The sequence below is a fragment of the Saimiri boliviensis genome, chromosome X (assembly GCF_048565385.1).
Source record: "Saimiri boliviensis isolate mSaiBol1 chromosome X, mSaiBol1.pri, whole genome shotgun sequence".
Classification (NCBI taxonomy): Eukaryota; Metazoa; Chordata; class Mammalia; order Primates; family Cebidae; genus Saimiri; species Saimiri boliviensis.
The window spans coordinates 36,827,154-36,854,083 of NC_133470.1; the positions used below are offsets into that span (position 1 = coordinate 36,827,154).

Here is a 26,930-nt window from a genome sequence, read left to right on the forward strand (position 1 = left end):
TAATAACCAGCTCAATTGTCCCTGATATCAGTGGTTCTGGAAGTATGGTCCTGGCCCGGCAGCATCACTGGGAAGCTTGTTAGAAACAGATGCTGGGGGCCCACATCAGACTGACTGAGTCATACTCTTTGGAGATGGGCTGAGACCTGTGGATCTGTGTTTTAACAAGCCCTCCAGGTGATTCTGATGCCCATTCAAGTTCAAGTTTGAGAGTTATTGTTTATTAAGTTTATTATCCCTATTTAACAGATGAAGAAAATGCAGTTCAGAGGGGGATAAGTAGCTTTACCAGGACCAAGCCACCAGCAACTGGAGTGCCAGGACTCAAATCTGGGTCTTATTATTATTTTTTTTTTTTTCCCAGACAGTGTCTCACTCTGTTGCCAGGCTGGAGTGCAATGGCACGGTCTCAGCTCACTACAACCTCCACCTCCCGGGTTCAAGCGATTCTCCTGCTTCAGCCTCCCGAGTAGCTGGGATTACAGCCGAGCACCACCATGCCCAGCTAAGTTTTGTATTTTTAGTAAAGACGGGGTTTCACCATGTTGGCTAGGATGGTCTCGAACTCCTGACCTCGTGATCCGCCCACATCGGCCTCCCAAAGTGCTGGGATTATAGGCGTGAGCCACTGTGCCAGGCCAAACCTGGGTCTTTCATTAGAGGAATTATGTAGGCCGAGTGTGGTGGCTCACGTCTATAATCCCAGCACTTAGGGAAATTGAGGCGGGACGATCTCTTGAGGCCAGAAGTTTGAGACCAGCCTGGCCAACACAGCAAGATCACCCCCCTACCTCTAAAAAAAGGGGGGAAAAAAGAGGAACTGTTTTTTCTTTTGTCTCTTCCGCTCCTCCATCTTCTTTTAGCCTCGATTCTCTATCCTGGGGTTCTCAACTTGGCTACATATTGACAATCAGTTAGGGGGCTTTAAAAAATAATGCCGATGCTAGGGCTTCACCCTAGAAAACAGCATCTGCAGGGAGTGGCTCCAGCATTTGTAGTTTTTTTTCCCCTGCTCACAGGCAGCATTACCTAGGTTCTGCTGCCATTTAAAATGTTTCTTGGCCAGGCATGGTGGCTCATGCCTGTCATCCCAGCACTTTGGGAGGCTGAGGCGGGTGGATCATGAGGTCAGAAGTTCAAGACCAGCCTGGGCAACATGGTAAAACCCCGCCTTCACTAAAAATACAAAAAATTAGCCAGGCGTGGTGGCAAGTGCCTGTAATCCCAGCTACTCAGGAGGCTGTGGCAGGAGAATCCCTTGGACCCGGGAGGCGGAGGTTGCAGTGAGCAGAGACCTCACCATTGCACTCCAGCCTGGGCCACAGAGCAAGACTCCGTCTCAAAAGAAAAAAAGTGTCTGATGAATGCATTTGCACTAAGGTGTGAGTAACTGAATGTGTTACCTTTCTGGAATATCTGCATTTGAAAAAAGAAACCAAGGACATAAAATAATGAATTGCATGAGCATCCCAGCAAGTGGGAGAGGCTGGCTTTTGATCCCGATCATGCTTGCAGTAGATTGATTGCTCTTACACACCCTGCTAGGAATCTACCCGGCAGACTTCCTCCTATCCAGCCTTATTTGAGGTTTCTGAATATGTTGTGTCTTTTTGAGGGGTATTTTGGACTAGAAGAAATTGCATGAATCATTCTTGAATGCCCTTAAGCCATCAGCCTTGCCCACACAGGGCTGAGTTTCCCAAACCCGTAACGCCGGCCAGTTCCATTCTAACTAGCTAGCAAAAGCAAAATCGTTGTTAAAAGAATGTTGTTTTTAAAGCATTCCAGAGTGAATGCTAAGGGCCTCTCTCCTCAGGCCTCTTCCCATGTCCATCCAAACATATTCTGCCACCGAAATAGTGGCGGCACCTAAGTCGTAAGTTAGAGAAGAGTAGTTCTCCAGACCCCAATTCAAACAAATTGTATGAGACCCATAGTGTGGCTATCTGTAGCACTTGAAAAGATTTCGATGTTGACCTAGGCTGCAGGCTCCCCCCGCCCCCTTTCATTTTAAGTTGGGATCAACCTTTGGTTTTTAAAAGCAAAGAGAAAGAAAAGCCCGCCCTAAAATGATTTGTTTTAAGTGGCAGCCACAGTCTCTACCCTGTTTCCCCGCACCTGGCAGGGGACACAGAAACACCTCCGCCCTTCAGGAAACAGCCCACTTGACAGCAGCTGGGCTCCCAGGAACAAAGGCCTAGGTTCATTACCACAGTATCGACCCTGACACGTTCCACCCGGGCCACCTCCCCCAGAGTTCCTCAATTCGCACCCCAAATGAAGTGTAATTGGACCTGGACACCTTTGAAGTCCCCTAGCAGATTGCCAGCACTTTGAAATGTCCTTGATTTGCATGGTGAAGACCTGGTTGGAGGTGACATTTTCCTTCCCCTCATCCCACAGTTTTAAAGACAGAATTATTTTAAATGACATTCTCCAACGAGGAAGAGTTACCATGGAAGAAAGAAAAATTCTCAAAGCCAAAAAAAAAAAAAAAAAGAAAGAAAGAAAAGGAAAAATGTCCAATGATTTTGATTAATTTCTAATTCACACTTTGGCCCAGTCCTGGTTCTAGGGGTACCACACAGGGAGCCATGGTTTCCTCTCTGCCTTCTCCCCAAGTCTCCAACCTGGGAGATGACAAGGACCCAGGAGACTTGGCTAGGAGGTTCTGACGGCCAGCAGGCCACTTGTCAGACCTGAAATCAGAAAGCAAGTGCAGCTGCAGGCCCTTGGGTTGGTGAGGGAGGCGGTGTGTTGATTGCAGACCATCTATCTTCCTTCCCAGCTGAGCCAGGGCTGCTCTGCGGAAATCACGTGCACTCCCAGAAATAAGCGTGCCTGTGTGCACCATGAGTCTAAAGCTTGATGGTTTCCTGCAGACCAGAGGAGGAAGAGCCTGCCTGGTGGAGTCATGCCTGCAGACACGTGTCGAGCCCATGAGGGGCCAGCTTGGCAGTCCACTTTGTTCTGGGAAGCGGCCAGCCCTCAGTTTGCAGCCACCCCCCAACTTGTCTGCTTCTGAGAGCTTCCTCGGGGGCAGCCATCCTCTGAAGCAAATGACCCACTTTCCCCCAGAGCAGAGCTGTCCTGTAGAACTCTCCATGAGCACGGAAAGCTTTTCTGTCTGTGCTATCCAATAGGGGAGCCACCAGCCACATGTGGTTACTGAGCACTTGAGATGTGGCTGGTGTGACTGAGGAACTGAATTCTATATTTTCTTTTTTTTCTGAGATGGAGTCTCGCTCTGTTGCCAGGCTGGAGTCCAGTGGCATGATTTCGGTTCACTGCAACCTCTGCCTCCAGGGTTCAAGCGATTCTCCTGCCTCAGCCTCCAGAGTAGCGGGGACTGTGGGCACATGCCACCACGCCCAGCTAATTTTTGTATTTTTAGTAGAGACAGGGTTTCACCATATTGGGCGGGATGGTCTCAATCTCTTGACCTCCTCGGCCTCTTGATCTCTTGACCTCCTCTCTGCCCACCTCGGCCTCCCAAAGTGTAGGGATTAGATGCATGAGCCACTGCGCCTAGCCTATTTATATTTTCTTTAACTTTAATCGAAGTAGCCACATGTGGCTAGTGAGCAAGTGGATGGCACAGAGACAGATGAGCAAATAAAACCCATAAGAAGGCCAGGCATTATGGCTCACTTCTGTAATTTCAGCACTTTGGGAGGCTGAGGTGGGAGGATTGCTTGAGGCCAGGAGTTCAAGACCTCATCCCTACTAAACATTTTTAATAAGTAGTTGGGTGTGGTGTTGCACACCTTTAGTCCCAGTTGTTTGGGAGGCTGAGACAGGAAGATTGCTTGAGCCCAGGAGGTTGAGGCTGTAGTGAGCTATGATCGAGCCACTGTACTCCAGCCTGGGTGACAAAGTACGACCCTGTCTCTAAAAACAAACAAAGAAGCAAACAAACAAACAGAACACCCAAAAGTGGACATCCCAGTTTGCAGGGTATATAATGTTGACTCTCAATTCCCCAAAAAAGACCCAGAAAAAATCAAGCAGTGCTAAGTTTATTAGACCTGCTTTAGTAAGAGAGAGCCCCCTTGACAGAATGTTACTAGTGTCTCAAAGTGGTGAAACTGGGGACTTGTATTTATAGTGTTTTAGAGCCCAGACTGGGTGATTTGCAAATTGGGTCTTTCAAGGCAAGAAGTTTGGATTGGGGAGAGTTTATGAAGAAGTAGCTTTCGGCTGGTGAACACAGCAAGGCAAAAGCCCTGTAGTAAGTCTTGATTGGCTAGCTAGCTGGAGGTCTTGATAACAAGTTATTTTAGTTGGTTCCATCTTATCTTCCAGAAGCAAATATTTCTTAGGACAAGTAGCTAAGTTATTTTTGCTTGTTTTCAGTATTATTTAAACATGGGGACAGGAACGTATGCCTGGTCCCAGTATTGTTTAACATAGGGACAGGGAATAACAAATTACCCCAAAACTTGGTGACTTAAAATAATAAACATTTATTATCTCACAGTTTCTGAGCGTTGGGAATTTGAGAGTGGCTTAGCTGGGTGGTCCTGGCTTGGGATGTCTCATGAGGTTGCAGCCAGGGTATTGGTCGGCACTGCCAACAGTCATCTGAAAGCTTTCCTGGAGCTGAAGGATCTACTTTCAAGGTGGCTTGCTCACGTAGACTGTGCAATGGTGTTGGCTGTTGGCAGGAGGGCTCAGTTTCTTGCCATGTGGGCCCGTCCAGTGGGACTGCTTGAGTGCCCTTATGGCATGGTAGCTGGCTTCCCTGAGAGCAAGTGACCGAAAAGAGAGACAGACTGAGTCAACAATGTCTTTTGTCACTTAACCTTGAAGTCACAGTTTATCATTTCTACACTATCTTATTGGTTATATAGGTCAGCCTCATTTTGTGTGGGAGGTGATTGTGCAAGGAGTTCATATGGGGGGCGAGAATCCCAGGGAGAGGGAATAATGTGGTTTCAGTTCTCAGTGGCAAGTGGGGACAGTAATATAAGGGGGATAAAGGTTTCTGGGTTTCAGAGCTGAGAAGCAGTGGTGGCAAGTCCGAATATGTAGGTTGGGGGTACCTACTGACTGACATAACCTTCCACCCATTTCTTATAGTATATTGTTTCAGTTGCTGTTGCTATGTAACAAGTTACTCCAAAATTCAGTGATTTCAAACAAACATTTCATTATGTTCACGGACTCTCTGGGTCAGGAATCTGTGCAAGGCACAACAGGGGATGGTTTGACTGTGCCCTGCAATGTCTGAGGCCTCAGCTGGAAAGACTTAAAGATCAGAGATGATGTGATGGTTAGGAGCTGGGGTCATCTGAATGTTCCATTATTTACATGTCTGGTGCCTGGACTGGGAGGACTTAAACACTTGGACTGTGGATTGAAGAGTCTTCAGGTGGCCTCTCCATGTAGGTTGGGCTTCCTCACAGCATGGTAGCCTCAGCATACTGGGACTTCTTACATGACAACTCAGGGCTTCAAGTCTGATTGTTCCAGGAAACATGGTGGAAGCTGCATGGGCTCTTATGACCCAGCCTTGGGAACTTGCACTGTGTTGATTGAAGCAGTCACAAGCCTGCCTGGATTCAAGGGAAAGGGACACAGATCTCATTTCTCCATGTCAATGTCACATTGTAGAAGAGCACATGGGGTGGAGGATATTGTTACAGCTATTCTTGGAAAATACATTCTGCTACGCACGCCAATTTCCTAAAGCTTTTGCTTTTGATGGGTGGGAGCAGTGGGGGTGGGAGAAATTTGGGCCCAGGGCATCCATCCTACAGAGCTATCTTCGTTAGACAATGCTTGCTCTGTCCTAATCATAGCTTGCTGGCTGCAATGGTATAAACATTTGTGTCCCCCGAAAATTCATATGTTAATACTAATCCCCAGTGCAATAGTATTAAGAAATGGGGCCTTTGGGAGATGATCAGTTTGTGAGGGTTCTGCCCTAATGGGATTAGTGTCCTTATAAAAGAGTTCCGAGGGAGCTTATTTGTCCCTTCTACCATGTCATCACACATAGAAGGCACCATCTATGACACAGAGGGCCCTCACTAGACACTGAATCTGCTGGTGCCTTAGTCTTGGACTTTCCAGCCTCCAGAACTGTGAGCAATAAATTTCTGGTTTTTTTTTTTTTTTTTTTTTTTTTTTTGAGACGGAGTTTCACTCTTGTTACCTGGGCTGGAGTGCAATGGCACGATCTTGGCTCACCGCAACCTCCGCCTCCTGCGTTCAGACAATTCTGCCTCAGCCTCCTCAGTAGCTGGAATTACAGGCACGTGCCACCATGCCCAGCTAACTTTTTGTATTTTTAGTAGAGACGGGGTTTCACCATGTTGACCAGGATGGTCTCAATCTCTTGACCTCTTGATCCACCTGCCTCGGCCTCCCAAAGTGCTGGGATTACCAGCATGAGCCACCGCGCCCGGTTTTCTGTTGTTTTTAAGCCAGCCAGTTAATGGTATTTTTTTTTTTTTTTTTTTTTTTTTTGAGACGGAGTTTCGCTCTTGTTACCCAGGCTGAAGTGCAATGGCGCGATCTCGGCTCACCACAACCTCCGCCTCCTGGGTTCAGGTAATTCTCCTGCCTCAGCCTCCTGAGTAGCTGGGATTACAGGCACGCACCACCATGCCCAGCTAACTTTTTGTATTTTTAGTAGAGATGGGGTTTCACCATGTTGACCAGGATGGTCTCGATCTCTTGACCTCATGATCCACCCGCCTCGGCCTCCCAAAGTGCTGGGATTACAGGCGTGAGCCACCGCACCCGGCCCAATGGTATTTTTTAATGGAAACCTGAATAGACTAAGACACTGGCCCAAGCCCAAGCTGAAGGGAACACACAAGGAGGAAGAGATGAATCTAGGAGAGGTGGTTCTTCACACAGACCCATAGGACAGTGTCCCAGAGGGTGGTGCCAGAGAGAGTTCTGCCACTTACTATGTGGCCTTGGACAAGTGGCTTGACATTTGCATGCCCTATCTCTAAATTGGGAAGGATAAGCTCTGTCTCAGGATCTTTGGAAGGAGCAGGTTATGTACAGTGTGTCAACTTATAGCAGAATGGCTGGCACAGAGTGGGCATTCAGGGGATGGTAGCTGCCATCATGATATCACAATGACTTCTCCACACCTTATCCAACCTGAGTCCAATTATCTGTGGCACAGTACTAGATGTTGCTGGGTAACAAATCACCCCAACACTTGGTGGCTTAAAATAATGAAAGTCTTTAAAAAAAACCCAAAACTCCCCTTGTTCCTGTGACTCAGAATCCAGAGCTTGGCTGGGCAGTGTGGCTTAGGATCTCCCAAGAGGTTGCAGTCAGAAGTTGGCGGGGCTGCAGTTCTCTGAAGGCTTGGCTTCAGAGGTGGTTCACTCATTTGGCTGTTGGCTGGGGGCCTCTGTTCTCCTCACGTGGGTCCTCCACAGGGCTGTGTAAGTGTCCTCCAGGCATGATGGCTGGCATCCCTTAGAGCGGGGTTCTCCATGATGGCAGAATCTGCACCTGTCTTAGTCCTGCTAAATCTCCAGAGCCCAGCCTGATGCCTGGCTCAGAGCGTTCTGTGAGGTTCTGAAGACTGAGAGCTGCCTTAAGTATTCTGTCCTAGTTATTTACATTCTTCTGCAAGGTCTTTTGGTGACTCTACCTATGTTGGCAATGACCTCAAGTTTTTTTTTTTTGAGATGGAGTCTCAATATGTTACCCATGTTGGAGTGCAATGGCATGATCTCAGCTCACTGCAACCTCTGCCTCCCAGATTCAAGCAATTCTCCACCTCAGCCTCCCAAGTAGCTGGGACTACAGGTGCGTGCCACGACACCCAGCTAATTTTTGTATTTTGAGTAGAGACAGGGTTTCATCATGTTGGCCAGGCTGGTCTTGAACTTCTGACCTCATGATCTACCTGCCTCGGCCTCCCAAAGTGCTAGGATTACAGGTGTGAGCCACCGAGCCCGGCTTGACCTCAGGTTTTAGAGAAGATCCACATACCTCTGATTGGGAGAACCTGATTGGAAAGAGAAAACTCATGCCTGCCAATCTCAGGTCCCACTGCCCCTCCTTTCCAGATACTTTCTTTCTAGAGCTCAGCTTTGGTCTTCTGAGTGAATTCTAGAGAGTCCACGTTCATAGGAACCCAAATAACTGTTCCACAAGGCAGAGAGCTGTGTGTGTGCCGAGAGAGAGGAGAGAGCATATGGGAAGGAACTCACATCCTGCCAAGGGTAGCCGAGGGGCCCAGTGTTCTAGCTAGGCCAAGAAGGACTGGTCAGAGTTGCTGTTCTGGTTAAGTAGCAGGTGCAAAGGCCCTAGAGTGGGAAGATAAGGAACAGGTTCTGGGGCTGCTGAACAGCAGGGATGAGCTGTGAGGGCGGGGCCGGGTGAGGCTGGGTTAAAGCCAATAGAAGGGCAGTGGGATAATTGAGGCAGCCACAGAAGGAAAATGGGGCTGGGGGGAAGAAAATGAAGCAGAGAGCTGAACCAAAGCCACAGCCCTGAGAAAGAGGTGATGTAAGGGAAGGAAAGAGGCACTGGGGAGAGAGATTTAGATGTAAATCTGACCAGACTAGATGTCCAGATTAGATTAGAGGGGAGGAGGTGGGACGAGTGGGTGAGTGGTTTTCCCTCTGAATGTTTAGAGGCAGCTGTGTTTAAGGAGGCTTAAGGTGTTTACTCAGTGTCCTGGGACCAGAAAGAGACTCCAGAAAGCCTGGGGCGCGACAGAGTTTGGGCCGTGATGTCATTCACACAGGGAGTCCGGCTGCAGCCTGTCTGGGTGAGGTCCCCTCTGCGGATTGTCTCCTAGGCAACCGACTCTGCTGAGAAACACGCAGTAATGACTCTAGATTTGCAGGTTACCAAGCACTTGCACATATATCTTTGTCTCATCTAATTGTCCCAGTGGGAATTATCCCCATTTTACAGATGAAGCCACTGAGGCCTCAAGGCTCAGAGAAGTTGGGTATCTTCTCTCAGGCCAAGGAGATGGCAAAACCAGGCCTGGAATCCAGTGGTCCTAACCCCTAGTTAGTCAAGTCTTCTCTCCAACACACTTTCCTGCCTACTAGTCTCATAGCTCCCTTAACAGCTATTTCTATTGAGTCCAGTTCACAAGCATTTGCAGAGCTCCTCCGTGAGGTTGGCAGGTGTGGCAGGCTTCAGGTGAAGTTGCAAGCATCTTGTTTTTTTGGGTGGGGGATCCTGAGAGAAGTGTGTTAGGAGTGTGGGTAGCATGATGGGCTGAAAGTGGAGGGGAGGGACAGCAAGATCGGAGCCATCAATCAGAAACAGGTTCCTGAAGTCAGACCATCAGGACGACAAGGATCTTGGGCAAAGGCCCATCAAGGCAAGTGTCAAGTTCACAGAAAACTTGATAACAGGCCTCTCGGCGTTCTCCCTCTTCTGGTGCCAGATGTTCATGAACTTGACCTCACCTTTCTGGTTTTGTCTTGTTTATTGCCCTCACTGCACTGCAAGGACCTCCCCTCCCCCTACCATGCCCCTCTTTGTTGGTTTCCTCTTCCAGGAATAGGTGGCCAGGGTAGTACCAGGACCCAGAGAGGAACTATGAATTCCAGCCTCTTACTTCCTTCCCCGGCTCTCTTTGCATCCGGAACACCTAAGCACTTTCTGCGACGAGCTCTCTAAATGATTGGAACTTTCTCCCAAATCAGCACTTTTTCATGCTACATTAGCATTTATTGGTTTGATATTTACATTTGGCAAAGGAGCACCCAGTTCCTGGGTCCCTAGGAGCACACACCATCTACTGAAACAAACACTAATTGTCATTCATTCCCCTTCCTTCACCCCCTCAGCCCCGCCCCCCATCTGCCATCTGCTTTGTCCTCCCCCCACTCCCAGTCCAGTAAAAGCAAGTTCTGAAGGGTTATCTTTACAGACCAGAAGTTCTGCTGATAAACAGGGATCCTGCAGAGATGCGAGAGGTATTTCCTACACAAAAGTCCTGGCAGGACCGATCTGAATTTGCATTGCAGTAATGCATATGCATGATAGCTCTCCTTTGGAGTATAATTTCCTTGAGGGCAGGAATCTATTTTGGTTCTTTGAAGTTTTCCACATTCCCCTCAAAGACCAAGGATTGAGCTGTCAGAGGCGTTCGAACCAGAGCAACTGCATCTTGAATAGGGACTGGGTAAAATAAGGCTAAGACCTGCTGGGCTGCATTCCCAGATGGTTAAGGCATTCTAAGTCACAGGATGAGATAGGAGGTCAGCACAAGATACAGGTCATAAAGACTTGCTGATAAAACGGGTTGCAGCAAAGAAGCCGGCTAAAAGCCACCAAAACCAAACTGGTGGCGAGAATGACCTGTGGTCGTCCTCACTGATACATTCCCACCAGCACCATGACAGTTTACAAATGCCATCAGGAAGCTACCCTTATATGGTCTAAAAAGGGGAGTTGTGAATAATCCACCCATAGTTTAGCCTATATTAAGAAATAACCGTAAAAATGGGCACCCAGCAGCTCTGGGGCTGCTCTGCCTATGGGGTAGCCAGTCTTACTCCTTTACTTTCTTTTTTTAATTATTATTTATTTTATTTTTTTTTTTTTGAGACACAGTTTCGCTCTTGTTACCCAGGCTGGAGTGCAATGGCGCGATCTCGGCTCACTGCAACCTCCGCCTCCTGGGTTCAGGCAATTCTCCTGCCTCAGCCTCCTGAGTAGCTGAGATTACAGGCATGCGCCACCATGCCCAGCTGCTTTTTTTGTATTTTTAGGAGAGATGGGGTTTCACCATGTTGACCAGGATGGTCTCGATCTCTTGACCTCGTGATCCACCCGCCTCGGCCTCCCAAAGTGCTGGGATTACAGGCTTGAGCCACCGCGCCCAGCCTTATTCCTTTACTTTCTTAATAAACTTGCTTTCACTTTGCTCTATGGACTTTCCTCAAATTCTTTCTTGCGTGAGATCCAAGAACCCTCTCTTGGGTCTAGGTTGGGACCCCTTTCCCGTAACAAAGCTAGTCAAATAGTAGATTCTCTAAGAGCATTTTTCTAATCTGAAATTAGTAGAAAGCTCCTCCCTCCCTCCCTCTCTCTGGCAGCTACAGTGAAAGAGAGTCAAGGAATTATCCAGGGAATCACAAGGAGAATGGAGACCACATGGAAAGGAGATGAGTTTTCTCTTTTCACTTTCAAAATCCCCTACAGATTGACCCAGCAGCCTAGCCCTGCAAGGTTGTGGTGGAGGGAGGAAGCTGTGTGGTAGTGTGATTAGAGCTCTGCTAGAACTGGCTCCAGAAGTCGGTGTTGCTATGTGACTAGTGCTGGGCTGTTTACGCCACCTCTCTGGGCCTCAGTTTTCTTTGTGGTAAAATCATGCTTGAGATCAGGCATGTGGTGGGCTTAGGGCTTAGGAGCTGGTGGTTCCTGGTATTTCTTCAGACCTTTGGGCCCCATGCCGTGTGAAAGTGGAGTCCTAAGTGTAAATGATAATTCCCAAGGGTGTCTCAGCATATTTATGCTGTCCCCTGTGGTTTTTGAAGGTCAGGCTCTTACATCAGCCTCAGAGCCTTGCTACTCAGAGCAGGGCCTGCAGACTGGCAGCAGCAGGGTCACCATCACCCAGGAGGCTGTTAGAAAGGCCCACTCTAGACCTGCTGAACCCGAATCTGCATTTTAAGGAGATCCCCCAGTGACTCATATGCACATTAAAGTTTGAAAAGCACTTTAGAACCACCCTCCACCGCCCCGCCCCGTGAGATATGCAATGTGGAAATGACTACTCCCAATTTGAGGATGCAAAAATTTCCTCAAAGAATTGATGACTTACTTTCCCCAATCCCATGAGCATGTAGAAGAGAGAAGAGGGTTTGTGACTCCTGTGTGTCCTGGAAACTTCTCTCTACCCGTGGTTGTTCCTTGAAGGCTCAGCACACTCCAGTGAAAGGCAGAGATGAGTGGGCAAAGAGACTAGGCTTTCATCTGTAGCCACATCTCCAGGATGGGGGCAGGGATGCTTGCCAGCTGTCTGTATCTGGAGTTCACTGGGAGGAGTGTGGGATATTGGCCTATGGGCTTGTGTTGGCATAACAAGAAGGCAGGAGAAAAATGTCATGTCAACAGACACAAACATTCTTTTGTTAAAATAGAATTTTCAAAAGGTTTAAAAAACTTGACTCTCATGCAAATACGCAATGACCACATGTCAAAGATTTGATTTAGCGCATTAATTAATGAAGAAACCTGTAAGATGTTAAAACGTATCCCCATGAGAATGGGAGGAACTAGTATTTATAGGCAATTTAACAAAAGAATGTTAGGATGAGATGGCCTGGTTGGAAATTATTTGCATTTCTATCAGACAAATATGTAAAAGTTAACCTCTGCCCCTACAGGGGCAATCAAGAGTGCAAACCCAGCTTTGCACTGGAAGAACACCCAATAATCTCTTTTGTCTATTTCCAATTTGGGCTAATTTTTTTTGACACTACCCTCTGCTATTCCTTGAGAATCCGGAAATAGCTGTTGCTTGTGAATTACCCTTGGAATGGAACGTGGGCCTTGGAAGAAGGGGAGAAAGAAAAGATGAACAAACCTCTCTTCTACCAGATCTGGAGTGTGCTTCCCTGTCTACCTTCCCTGTGTCCTTCGGAGCATGGTGCAACTGCTCCCAGAGGGCATGAGTTGGCATCATGCGGAGGGGAATGAAGGGTCACAGGAGGGAGACAAGGCAGCCTGCTCCTGGCTCCTATTCTCTGTAACCTTGGCCATTGCGCAGAGGGAGATGATGTATCTGCAAACATATGCAGCCTTGTCCAAAATATTTTCCCCTCCTATGTAGTTCTTGCCAATATTGTTAATCTGTGGGTTGACTTCAGACCAAAATAAATCTCCGGGCCCTGGCCACCAGCTAGCTAATTTTACTTTGTAACCAGGGAATAGAAAGTGCGGGCCCTCGGCCGACCATTCTGTGTTTATTTTGTTTTTTCTCTGCTGTAGTTTAAAAATCACATTTGGAAAAGTAGACCCTTTATGCAAAAGAACAGACACTGAGAGAAACAGCAACAGAGATGGATGGATTAAAAATGGCAAGTTCTATCATCGCTACCCCCTCCCCCTACATTTTTCTCTCTTTTCAGGATTCTGATGGTGCCTGTTGGCTGCTTCCATGATGTCTGGAGTTGCAAAATGTGCCAGAAAGCAGGAGGATACACCGCCATTCAGAGAGGATTTTCTTAGGGACTTGAAGAAATTAACCTCGAAATTTCAGTAGATGAGAGGGCTGTGGCTGGCCTGCGTCTTTGGCACTGGGTACATTCTGTCATTCTTGTTTTACCTACATAAGAGAATTTAACTCCGGGTTCTCCCTGACTAATTCCAGAGGAGGTAAATGGGTAGATCCTTAACACATCTGTGCCAGAAGGGACCTTGGAGGGCATCTAGCCCAACCTTGCCAGGTGAGAAGCAGGATTACCTAGTGGTTGGGAGCAAGCACATGAAGCCACATAGCCCCAGTTTGAAACTGACTCCATCGTTTACTATCAGTATGACCTTGGACAAGTTACTAACCTCTGCCTCCGTTTCCTCATCTGTAAAGTGCGGATAGCAATAATTGTCATCGCATCATAGGACTCTAGTACAGGTAAAGCACCAAGGACAGTGCAAAGCATACAATAAGCCCTTGATAAGATAAGGAAACGAGGCTCAGAGAGGAGGAGCAACCTCCCCAAGGTCACTCAGGGAATTGGCAAACTGAATTGGATTTGATGAAAAAAGAAAAGAGGTTACTGCCTCTTGGAAATTTTGACTAATAACTGTATTCTTTGCCTGTGTTACATCATCCTCGCTGAACACTTGGAGAGAACCCTAATGCAGAAGTCGGGGCAGTGCATTCTGGTGTGGGCACACCTCTCACTGATGGTGGCCCTAGTTTTAGGCTAGATGGTTGCTCGGATTCCTGTCAGTACTAACATCTTATAATTCAAAATCAGGGTTTGCACTCTCCATTCAAGCCAAGCCTGTGTTTTTCTACAACACTCTTTGCACTCTGGTTTTTTTTTTTTTTTTTTTTCCCCATTTCCCTCTGACATTTTGCCCAGTTGTATCTCACCGGTATCAGCAACCAGTTTCCCCTTGGCTTTCTGACTCCTCTACCCTCCTCATTATTCCCTCCCCTTCTCTCCGCTGCTAGGGCAATTATGGTCATCAACTGCCCCACACCTTAGCCCTGCGGTTGCCATATTTAAGTTGATTGTACATGATCAGTCTTGTAGGTTCTATGAAAGTTACTCTGTTGGCCACTTGAAAGTAGGGACTTCATTTATTTCTTGTCATGACCCACTTTGAGGGCCTGATAGAGTGTCCTTGGCAGGGTTATCCTTTATGGTTTGTTGACTGACTCCAAACGATTTGAGATTTGGATGAAATCTTATATTGTCAAGACTCTCTCCAGTATATTCAGTACAGCTGTCACTGGGATTCAGATGTCCTTTGTTTGCAAGGAAGCCAGTATTGTCAAACTCTAAAACCCAATAAAAAGGATATTTTAGAACAATTATAATTTCAAACTTGAAAATGTCCAGCTGGGACACGAGAGTATGTTAGATACTTCTCCTGCCATCCTCGATTCTCCTCAACCTCATGCCACTCTCCTCTCCCTAATATTCAGGCCCAGGTCAAATGTTATGTTACCACTTACTGGTGAAATGAGGCATTGCAGCCCAGCTCTACAAGACATTGTAAATGCCTGAGTAGCAGTGAGTGGTGGAGAAGCTTTCATGGTTCTTAAGTATGTTGATTATGCTTTCATGCTATTGTGTGAGATGTATCTTGCTCAAACCTTGTTACAATGTCAGCACATTATCTATCTGATATGAAAAAAAAGGTGAATGGAGATTGAAATTCTGGGAGCTGAGAAGGTAGAGTCAGGTGTGGCCCAGAGAAATATGTTTTGGATGAGGCTGATCCCAAGGAAAGAGTGAGGGCTAATAGTGGAGGGAGTCCTAAAGTACAAAAGAAACGAGTAATCCACTTTAGGGGCTACAGAGAAAAAGTAAATAGTTATTTGAGGACACCACCTTCTGCACTGCATACTACTGCTACTACTAGTGTAACTATAGCAAGGCCCAGTGTATATATAACAATGCAGATATAGCTGGCTGACCACCAGTGTAATCCTGCCTTTCCCAAACCTTTTTCCTTAAAGTTGTTGGAGCTCAATTAAAAATTCTACATTGAAGACTAAGGGAAAAAGAGGTTTCATTATGAGCTAGAACTGATTGCATTTTCAAAAGATGGCTGCAGCAATATCCCACACACTTTTCTGCTATGTAATCTGCCACTCCTCCATCAGGTAGAAGAGACAATTTCTCCACTCCCTTGAATCTGTGTGAGGTCTGTGACTGTTTTGACTGGTAGAATGAGGTGGAAGAGAGGCTGTGTGATTGGAAAGGCGAGGTCACAGAAAGCCTTGCAGCTTCCACCTGGCCTGTCAAGAATGCTTGCTCTTGAGATACTCCCTCTTGGAACCCAGCCACCATGCTGTAAGAAGCCCAGTCTACATGCAGACACCACATATAAGGCATTGTTGTCAACAGCCACAGGTAAGTTCCCAGCCAGCAGCCAACATTAACTACCCGTCTTGTGAGTGAGCCATCTTGGATGTCCAGCTTGGTTAAGGCTTCAGATGACTCCAGCCCCAGCTGACACCTGACTGCAACAACATGAGAAACCAGGAGTGAAACCCCCCCAGCTGAGCCCAGTCAACTCATAGAACTGTAAGAGATAATAATACGTTGTGGTACTAAGCCACTAAGGATTGGGGCACCATGCAATAATAGGTAACCAAGACAGTAGCAACTTTGGTTAGACACATGAGCCATGGGATGACACTTAATTAGCTATATTTTTAAAATCTTGGAATCAGCTTTAGGGCAATGCATCCCTAACATAGAGAGGCACTATTTCAGTTCACATCTGCTGCCTCTGATCAAAACACTATCTTGCACTTCCAGAGAGAGACAGTGCAAGTGTGTATATTGACTGACAGGTGTCCCCTTGTGTCCTCATCTGTGTGACTGTGGAGCTCAGTGTCTCCTACACATTCTATCATGATACTTGGTGCCATATTTGTAGGTCCTGAGAGAAGAACCCATGCTGTTGTCTTCAGAGAGTTTCATGGGTTGGACTGTGCCATATATGGCAAAAATCCACCCACACATTTCCTTTTTTTTTTTTTTTTTTTTTGAGATGGAGTTTCGCTCTTGTTACCCAGGCTGGAGTGCAATGGCGCGATCTCAGCTCACCGCAACCTCCGCCTCCTGGGTTCAGGCAATTCTCCTGCCTCAGCCTCCTGAGTAGCTGGGATTACAGGCACGAGCCACCATGCCCAGCTAATTTTTTGTATTTTTAGTAGAGACGGGGTTTCACCATGTTGACCAGGATGGTCTTGATCTCTCGACCTCGTGATCCGCCCGCCTTGGCCTCCCAAAGTGCTGGGATTACAGGCTTGAGCCACCGCGCCCGGCCACACATTTACTTTTAATCACCTTTGTGGATGTATGATTTACATATATATTTTTTTCTTTTTACTTTTTATTTATGTAATTTATTTTTTGAGACAGGGTCTCACTCTGTTGCCTAGGCTGGAGTGCAATGGAGTGATCATGGCTCACTGCAGTCTTGACCTCCTGGTATTAAGCAATCCTCTCACTTCAGCCTCCCGAGTAACTGGGACCACAGGCACATGCCACCACTCCTGACTAATTAAAAAAAATTTTTTTTTTGTAGAGATAGGGTCTCACTATGTTGCCAAGGCTGGTCTCAAACTCCTGGGCTCAAGCGATCCTCCTGCCTCAGCTTTCCAAAGTGCTAAATTACAAGCATGAGCCACCATGCCTGGCATCCTTTATGGATGTATAATTTACATACATACAATAATATGTACTTATTTTAAGTATACCGGTTGATTAGCTTTGACAAACGTAGGCCAGGTAACCACCACCATAATCAAAGTATAGAACTTTTTTTCTTTTGAGACAAAGTCTCGCTCTTGTCACCCAGGCTGGAGTGCAATGGTGCCATCTCAGCTCACCGAAACCTCTGCCTCCTGGGTTAAAGTGATTCTCCTGCCTCAGCCTCCCAAGTAGCTGGGATTACATGTGCCTGCCACCACGCCTGGCTAGTTTGTGTATTTTTAGTAGAGATGGGATTTTACCATGTTGGCCAGGCTGGTCTCAAACTCCTGACTTCAGGCGATCCACCCGCCTCAGCCTCCAAAAGTGCTGGGATTACAGGTGTGAGCCACCGTGCCCAGCCTATAGAACATTTTAATCACCCCAGAGAAGTGCCCCCTGTGCCCTCAGTTCCCTCATCTCACCCCCAGCCCCTGGCAAGCACTGATTTGCTTTGCCACTATTGATCAATTTTTGTCTTTTCTGATATTTCATATGAATGGAATCATATAGGATGCACTTTTATGTGACTACAATCTATTTTAGCATAATATTTTTAGGGTAATCCATGTTGTTGTATATTTACAGTTAATTTCTTTTTCTTGCTGAGTCATATACCACTGTATTGTATGTCACAATTTGTGCATTCATTCTCCTGTTGCTGGACATTTGGATTGTTTATTGTTAGGGGCTATTATAAATAAAACTGCTATGGATGTTTATGTACAAGATTTTATGGACATACATTTTCATTTCTTTTGAGTAAATATCTAAGAGTGCTATTACTCGATGTATTAGTACACATACTGTTATACAGCATTAGTTTTCATACTGTTATAAAGAACTGCCTGAGATTGGGTAATTTATAAAGGAAAGAGGTTTAATTGACTCACAATTTAGCATGGCTGGGGAGGCCTCAGGAAACTTACAATCATGGCAGAAGGTGAAGGGGAAGCAAGGCACCTTCTTCACAAGGTGGCAGAAGGAGAACTGCCAAGTGAAGGGGAAGAGCCCCTTATAAAACCATCAGATCTCTTGAGAACTCACTATCATGAGAACAGTATGGGGGAAATTGCCTCTGTGCTTCAATTACTCTGCCTGGTCTCTCCCTTGACATGTGGGGATTATGGGGAAAATGGGGATTGCCATTCAAGATGATACAAAGCTTAACCATATCACTGGGTTATATAATAAGTGTATATTTAATGTCATAAGAAACTGACAAATTGTTTTAAATGCCCACCAGCAAAGTATGAGAGTTCCAGTTACTCCATATTTTTATCAACACTGGACATCATCAGTCTTTTTACTTGTGGCATCCTTGGTGAGTGTAATAGCACCTCATTTGCCCATAGATTTTTAACTGCCTACCCAACTAGGATGTCAGCAGGGATTTTTTTCACTGTTACGTCTCCAGGCCCTGGAATAACATGTAATAAATATTTTGGGAATAAAGGGGTTCATGTCTCTCTGAGCTTCTGTGTTTTTCTGAAATATTAATTTCTGTAGGGGGTATTGTGCACAGAGGATTTATGTACTTATAATTGTGAGAGATACTGTCAAATTGCTTGCTTTTTAAAAAATGCTGAACCAACTTATTCTCTCACCAACACTGGTTATTGTAAATTGTTTACATTCTTCTGCCAATCAAATAAGTAAAAAATAGTATTTCATTTTGGTTTTAATTTTGCATTCTCCCTATCATCAGGCAAAATCAAGCATCTTTTTGTATGTTTATGGGTCTTTTATACTTTTTCATCTGTGATTTGTGTTTCTATATTTTGCTTATTTCTTATTAGACTTTTTCTAATTAATTTATAGAAACTCTATGCTTATTGGTGATATTCACATTTTGTCTGTGCTGTATGTTGCGAACATTTTGTAGAGTGACAAGCAGAATGGTCCAGTGATGACTCCAGAACCCTTCTCATGTTGCCTGCTTGAGATGAGAGCTCCTTCTTCCCCCTAGTTCAAGTGGCTGTGACAAACCCAAATTTGCTCTGGACAGAGAGCTCCCCTTTTTCCAATATGTTTGCTCCCATGTTCTGACTGTTTATTTCCTGTATGTAAAGCCACTCCAAGCTTACACAATTAAAAGATGATGAACCAGGGTGGGGAGGCCTGGGCCACTTCCCTGGATCACAATGGGTTATGCCTCATGCTGCCGAGTGTTTACTTGAAAACTTCCCCAATAAAACCTGCTCCTTATACATGGTGACGTTTACCTTTATCTTCTCCAGGCAGTTTCTTCCAGTCTGTCATTTATTGCAGACATTGTTTACGCTACTTTTTTCATACACAAGGTTTTCCTTTTTTTTTTTTTTTTTAGAGACAAGTTTTCATTATGTTGCTCAGGCTGGCCTCAAACTCCTGGGCTCCTGCCTCAGCCTACCAAGTAGCTGGGATTGCAGACACATGCCACCACACCCAGCTTAAGGTTTTGCTTTTATATAGTTAAATCTGTCTGTCTTTTCCATGACTTCTGGATTTCATGGCTTGCCTAGGAAGGCTTTTCTGTAGGGGATTTTTCACACCCCAGTAATGTAAAAACTTATTTTGTGTTTTTCTCTAATACTTTTTTTTTTTTTTTTTTGAGACGGAGTTTCGCTCTTGTTACCCAGGCTGGAGTGCAATGGCGCGATCTCGGCTCACCGCAATCTCCGCCTCCCGGGTTCAAGCAATTCTCCTGCCTCAGCCTCCTAAGTAGCTGGGATTACAGGCACACACCACCATGCCCAGCTAATTTTTTGTATTTTTTTTAGTAGAGACGGGGTTTCACCTTGTTGACCAGGATGGTCTCGATCTCTCGACCTCGTGATCTATCCGCCTCGGCCTCCCAAAGTGCTGGGATTAGAGGCTTGAGCCAACACGCCCGGCTCTCTAATACTTTTTGAAGCTTCTAATGTTTGGCTTCTTCATCTGTCTGGAATACATTATTGGATGTGGGGATGCCCACCTTCTAGGCGTCAATAGCAATGTTTCTGTCCTTGGAGCTGATTATAATGTTACTGTACTGTACTTGTTTATTGCTGTATGACATATTATATCAAAGTTTAATGGCTTAAAACAAAACAAACATTTATTACCTCATAGTTTCTGTGGATTAAGAACTCAGGAGCGGCTTAACTGGATAGTGCTAGCTCAGAGTCTCTCATGATATTGCAGCCAAGATGTGGGCTGGGATTGCTGTCATCTGAAGACTTGACTGTAGCCAAAGGATTCACCTTCAAGATCGTTCACTTGCACAGCTCTTGGCAGGGGGCCTCGGTTCCTTATCACATGGGAATCTCTGTAGGGCTACTTGAGCATCCTCACAATATGGCAGCTGGATTCTCCCAGGTAGGTTGATCCATGAGAGAACAGGGCCAAAGCCACAAAGTCTTTAATAATTCAGCCTTAGAAGTCATACTCACTATTCCCACAACATCCTATTGGTCAGGGAAGGGATACACAAAGGCATGAATAACAGGAGGTGGGGATCAGTGGCCATTCTGGAGATGGGCTATCATATGCCATTACATACATTGTCAGGCCAACATTCTTGACTCTGTGATTCTTGGCTGTGGGTCCAAAGTACACTCAAGAACGTGAAGTGCTATCAGATAACTACTTTAAATGTCTGAAGAGGAAATGAAAATTCTGGCTATGAACATATGGGCCTCAAAGACTCTTAAGTTTGCTGTTTTTGAACCAATGAGAAAGACACATTTTTCAAAGTGAATCAATTGGGGCCAAGGCTTGATTCCAGGGTTTCTGATACAAATTCTACGATTTCCTCCACTCTCCTGCAAGCACTCATTGGTCTTTGCTAATTACATTGGTCAAAGTCCAGTCCAGAAAACAGAAACTACTCTAGGTATTTTGAACAGATGGGAGTTAATGCACAAAATTATTTACACATCTGATAGAAAAGCTGAAAAGGCAAACAGGAGACTGTGAGACAACCCAGAGATAAGTAACTGCTGGAAGCTTCAATCGCCCTAAAGCTGGAGGGATTTCATGAAGAGCCTCAGCAGCTGGAGCCTGTCCACTGGGGTCTGGGGTCACAGAGGAGCTCCAGCTGCTGAGGCGGAAGGCAACGAGAAGAAATGCCCTGGCTTTTCCCTTGCTCCTGTCCTCCAGTCTCCTTCTAGTGCCTTCAATTGTTGAATGCAGTTGGATGCCAGGAAACATGTAGACAGAACAGAGAAGGGGAAGGGCAGGGAAGGGGCATCTGAGGGCATGAAGCCCAGGACTGGCGTGCTGATGTTGAGCGTGTGGCAGATCTTATTTTTCCAAAATGGCCACAACAGTATTTCCAGTCTTACATGTTCTTTTAGAACCATGACATTATCCCATTGTGTCAAGCCATTATTGAATTGTTATAAAGAAATAGCTGAGACTGGATGATTTACAAAGAAAACAGGTTTAATTGGCTTGTGGTTCTGTAGGCTGTACAGGAAGCATAGCAGCATCTGCTTCTGGGGGTCCTCAAGAAGCTTCCAATCATGGCAGAAGGGAAAGGGGAAGCAGGCGCATCACATAACCAGAGCAGGAGTGTGGGCATGCACGCGAGAGAGAGAGGGAGAGAGAGAGAGAGAGAGAGAGAGAGAGAGAGAGAGAGAGAGAGAGAGAGAACAGAGGTTAGATGCCACACACTTTTTAACAACCAGATCTCATGAGAACTCACTATCATACAGCACCAAGCCATGAGGGATCTGCCTCCTTGATCCAAAAACCTCCCACCAGGCCCCACCTCCAGCACATTGAGAATTACAATTCAACATGAGATTTGGGTGGGGGCAAATATCCCAACTATATCACATATCAACAGGTGGAGTCTGAAGCCCCATCTTCATCCTGGGCGGGACTTTGCTATTGCCAAGATGAATAGAGTAGGGCAGAACTATTCCTCTGTGACTCCTGAGGCTGTCATAAAAGGTGATTCAGGGCCAGGCGCGATGGCTCACACCTGTAATCTGAGCACGTTGGGAGGCTGAGGTGGGTGGATCACGAGGTCAACAGATCGAGACCATCCTGGCTAACATGGTGAAACACTGTCTCTACTAAAAATACAAAAATTAGCTGGGCATGGTGATATGTGCCTGTAGTCCCAGCTACTCAGGAGGCTGAGGCAGGAGAATCACTCGAACCCAGGAGGCAGACGTTGCAGTGAGCCGAGATCGCACCACTGCACTCCAGCCTGGCGACAGAGTGAGACTCCATCTCAATAAATAAATAAATAAATAAATAAATAAATAAATAGAAGATGATTAAGCTTCCACCTGGCTCTCTCTTGCTCTTGGGATGCTCTCCCTTAGAACTCAGCCAAAGCCACCACTCTGTGAGCAGGTCCAGATCAGCCCAGCAGACAGTGCATGTGGAGAGGTAGGGCATCACCAGGAGAAGAACTGAGGCTCCAGCTGATAATCCACATAATTCTTCAGCCCCCAGCCTCCATGTCTTCCATCTGAGGCTCCAGATCTCACGGAATAGCTGTCTCTGACAAGCTGTCCCTGTCATTCCCTCTGTGAGTTGGTGGCCATAACTATTTTTATCCTTTTGCCATGAAGTCTTGGGAAAATTTGTTGCACAGCTATTATAACCGGGACAGCTAGGAAGAAGGGTAGGAGGAGTTTGGGTGAATAGTTGGGGCTCACAGCAATATCATCTTCCTCTTGGATGCTCTCTGTTGGGGTAGAATCACAACCGATAATTGCATCTGGTTGGAGAGCCTGTGGAAGCCAATGTCACCCCTCTGCAAATTCTTAAAATCTTGCTTTTTGACCCAGCCTTTAAATAATTCATTACATCACTTAACACACATTTCCCGGGTGTCTAAACTGTGCTAGACAATGGGTACACACTTGATTTAAATAAAACAGGCACAGTCCTTAACCTCAGACAGAAAACAAATTACCTTATAAGTAAATGTTTAATTACAAATCGAGAAAATGCTCTGAAGGAAAAACATTGGATGCCAAGAGATAAGATAATAGAGGGTCTGGATTTTGTTTGGGGTGTTAGTGAAGCATCTCTTAGGAAGTGATATTTCTCTCTTAGGAAGTGGTATTTTTCTCTCCCTCTCCCCCGTCCCCCCAACCCCCGCTCTCATGTTCTCTCTCCCCATCTATCCCTTAGCTTTCCTAAATTCAAAGCAATGAAATGTTTTATAATATACCTTTTTTTTTTTTTTTTTTTTTTTTGAGACAGAGTCTCAGTCTGTCACCCAGGCTGGAGTGTAGTGGCATGATCTCAGCTCACTGCAAACTCTGCCTCCAGGGTTCAAGTGATTCTCCTGCCTCAGCCTCCTAAGCAGCTGGGACTAGAGGCGCACACCACTATGCCCGGCTAATTTTTGTATTTTTAGTAGAGACAAGGTTTCACCATGTTGGGCCGGCTGGTCTTGAACTCCTGACCTCAAGTGATCCACCTGCCTCAGCCTCCCAAAGTGCTGGGGTTACAGGCATGAGACACTGTGCCGGGTCTATAACACACTTTTAAAAGTTAGCAAAAAGAAATTTTTCATTGAAAATGGCAGTTGGATATACACACATTAAAAAGTTTTTACCCACAAGAAACCAGAGATCACTGAGTATTTGCAGGGAGACACATGAAAATTTCGGACTCTCTCCCCCAAAGAATACTCAGCTGTGCCAGTGCATTGAGTGTGCCGTAGAGTTTTAGGGGAATGACTCTTAGTCCCTGAGAGCCAGGGACTGCAGGTTTTTGGGTATGTGTGACTGGTCTCAGCTATGACCTCTTTCCAGAAAGCAAGCACAGTGGAATTGTCTCCAGGGAAAGAGAACGAGGTTGGTGTTAAAGGATGCAGGTGGGGCCCAGTGTGGTGGCTCACGCTTGTAATCCCAGCACTTGGGAGGCCAAGCCGGGTGGATCACTTGAAGTCAGGAGTTTGAGACCAGCCTGGCCAACATGGCGAAAACCCATCTCTACTAAAAACACGAAAATTAGCCAGGCATGGTGGCGCGTGCATGCAGTCTCAGCTACTCAGGAGGCTGAGGCATAAGAATTGCTTGAACCCAAGAGGCAGAGGTTGCAGTGAGTGGAGACCAAGCCACTGCCCTCCAGCCTGGGCCATAGAGCAAGACTCTGTCTCAAGTTTTAAAAAGAAAAGGATGCAGGGGGTTAGGGAGGTGCTGCACCTGGGACTCCCGGAGGGGAGGACTGAGCTGCAGAAGGGGGACAAGTTCAAGGAGAGGAGCGAGTCAGTTCCTCCTCAGAGCCAGTGTGCCATGCTCTGAGTCTGTCAGTCACTGCTTAGAAAGACGGAGGGAGAGCGCTACTCGCAGCAGTTCCCGTGGGGAAAGGTGCAGGTCTGAGACTATTCCTGAGGCTCTTGATTTCTGTTTCACCAGTGGAGGAGGCTTCCTGTGGAGATGGACCTGAGGTCTTTACCTCTTGCCTGTGGTGCTATCTGTCTGGTCAATCCACAGTGACCTCACACACAGCACTCTTCCAATTGCAGTCCAAACGGAGACCTGACAATGGACACTGATGGTTCGTTCTTCCACCTTTTCTGCTAGGAGTGGCAATGGTGGCTGCTGATGCTGCCTGCATCCCCATAACCTGGCACCTAGAAGATGCTCCTTATATGTTGCTTGCAGAAATGTTTCTCAAACACGAGGCCAGACTCTTAAAGCTGCAGTCCTGTGTCCCAGGAACACCCAGGGCTCTTGCAATAGATAGGAAAATAAGGGCGGGGGGCTTCGGGCCGTGGCTGCCTTATGGTGCTGCTTGGGCTCACTTCTGGCTCACTCCATCCAGGTGTGCCCCCTACTCTGATGATGCCCTCCCCAGAGATACGAAGACCAGACTTACAATGGATGATCAGCTCAGACAGGGTGGCTCTTAACTTTGCTGGGGTCCAGGCCAAGAGTACACCCAGAAGCCCACATACCATATCTGTGAATATTTAAAGACTAAAATCAAGCTTCCAAACCATCAAGTCCAATCTGTTGATGAATATAATTTCCCAGTGATGGGAAAGGCCAGGTTTGAATGTCGACTTCTAGAATTCCCCCATGGTTCTGTATGGGAGCACAGCAGTGTAGGAAGAGCTGGCCCCTGGCCCCTGTCTGTTCCCCTTTCTTGTCCTGCCTCTGAGGCTCTGTCCCCCACTGGGAGAGGCCTTGTGTGCATACATGCAGCCCCTGCATCAGCCCAATTGTCTCCACTCTGTCTGTTTCCCCCTGTCTACCCCAAACACTCCCCCTCTAAACGGTCATGCCTCGGCTACCACTCTGACCTAAGGGTGGGCTGTGGTCTGAATGTGTCCCTCTCAAAGTCATATGTTGAAACTTAAATCATCAATGTGATGGCATTAAGAAGTGGGGCCTTTAGGAGGTGATTAAGTCATGAGGGCAGAGCCTTCATGAATGGGACTGTGACCTTATCAAAGAGGTGTGAAGGAGCTGTTTGTCCCTTCTGGGAGGCAAAGCAAGAGGTGCCATCTTGGAAGCAGAGAGCAGCCCTCATCAGACACTTAATCTATGAGTGCCCTGATCTTTGACTTCCTAGCCTCCAGAACTGTGATAAATGAGACTCCATTCTTTATCAATTATCTTGACTCAGGTATTTTGTGTTACAGCAGCAGAACAGGACTAAGACAGGGTGTGAACAGTGACATGTGCCCTTGGGACATGGGGAGGCCTGGGAATCCCCTGATAGCAGGCTTAGGGCTATCACGCAGGGATTCTGGGTCCTAGGATCCCAGAGCATGTCCAGAGGGGAAAATGGGCTCCAGGCGGGTGTCCTTCTGGTTCTGTAGACTGCTTGCCTTACTAGAGTGGCCAGGACAGGGCCCTCTGGAGCATGGGACCCAGTTCTAAGGGCTGCTCTTGTCGTAGAGATCAGACCAGGCCTTGTTCAGCAGAAGTGCTGTGTCCTTGAGCTCTCACTCATTTCCTTTCCCTTTTTTCCTGAGCAGCTGCTAGAAACCATCATTTGAGCTGTTCACTTGCCTGGAACACATTCTTCCAAGGGTGAGGTTTCAAATATTTCGGCCCTGTATAGTATAGGCAACAGCCCATCAGAGCAGATGCCTGCTTAGAGCTGAGCCCTCTGCCAGGCCTGGCATTCATCCTTCTGTTGCTGGGTCATGGGGAGATAAAGGAGGGGCCCGAGCCACAAGGAGAGATATTGAAGGAGAGGCTTGCAGAAGGGGCCATTAATCATCAGTAAAAAAATATTTCAATATTTTAACAACTATCCCACTATGCCTGTGAATGTCAGCTCTGCATTCTCTGAGTCCCCCTTGGATTTTATTAGGGACAGCACTGTGTTTGGCTGAATGACTATACTCCCAGCCTCACTTGAAGCTTAGCAGTGGCTGGCGATACATAAGGGCAAATCTTCAAAGAGGCTCCTTCAGCCGGGAGGGTCCCCTTTGCCCTTTGCGTTCTCCTTCTTCCTAAACCCGTCTTCCTGGAAAGGTGATGGCTAAAGCTCTAGCAGCCATCTTGTGATCTTGAGGATGGAAGCCGCATGCTAATGAGCAAAACAGAAATACCCAAGGAGCATGGGTCCCTGGTGACTACCATAGCAACCCCAAACTGCCCACCTCTGGACTTCATTTTACGAGAAACGTTAAGCCTCAGATTTAGCCAGGCGCGGTGGCTCACGCCTGTAATCCCAGCACTTTGGGAGGCCAAGGTGGGCGGATTGCTTGAGGTCAAGAGTTTGAGACCAGCCTGGCCAACATGGTGAAACCCTGTCTGTAATAAAAGTACAAAAGAAAAAAAAATTAGCTAGGCATGATGGCGCCCGCCTGTTGTTGCAGCTACTCGGGAGGCTGAGGCAGGAGAATCGCTTGAACTTGGGAGGCGAAAATTGCAGTGAGCCGAGATTGCGCCAGCGAACTCCAGCCTGGGAGACAGAAAGAGACTCTGTCTGAGAAAAAACCAAAAAACAAAAAACGGAAGAAACAAACAACAACAACAAAAACAGCCTAGAATTTGTGTAAGCCTCTGTAGTTATGTCTCTGTTAGTTGCACCTGAATTCAAGTGCTAATTCATTTCCATGCCAGT

At 46.6% G+C, this 26,930-nt stretch overlaps 1 non-coding gene across 1 annotated transcript; it reads left to right on the plus strand.

Annotated features, from left to right (window-relative positions):
• The first annotated feature begins 14,721 nt into the window (after positions 1-14,721).
• LOC120366710 (small nucleolar RNA U13) lies at positions 14,722-14,825 on the plus strand. The gene has a single exon (XR_005581288.1). It is a non-coding gene; the product is annotated as a small nucleolar RNA U13 (small nucleolar RNA).
• The last annotated feature ends 12,105 nt before the right edge of the window (positions 14,826-26,930 follow it).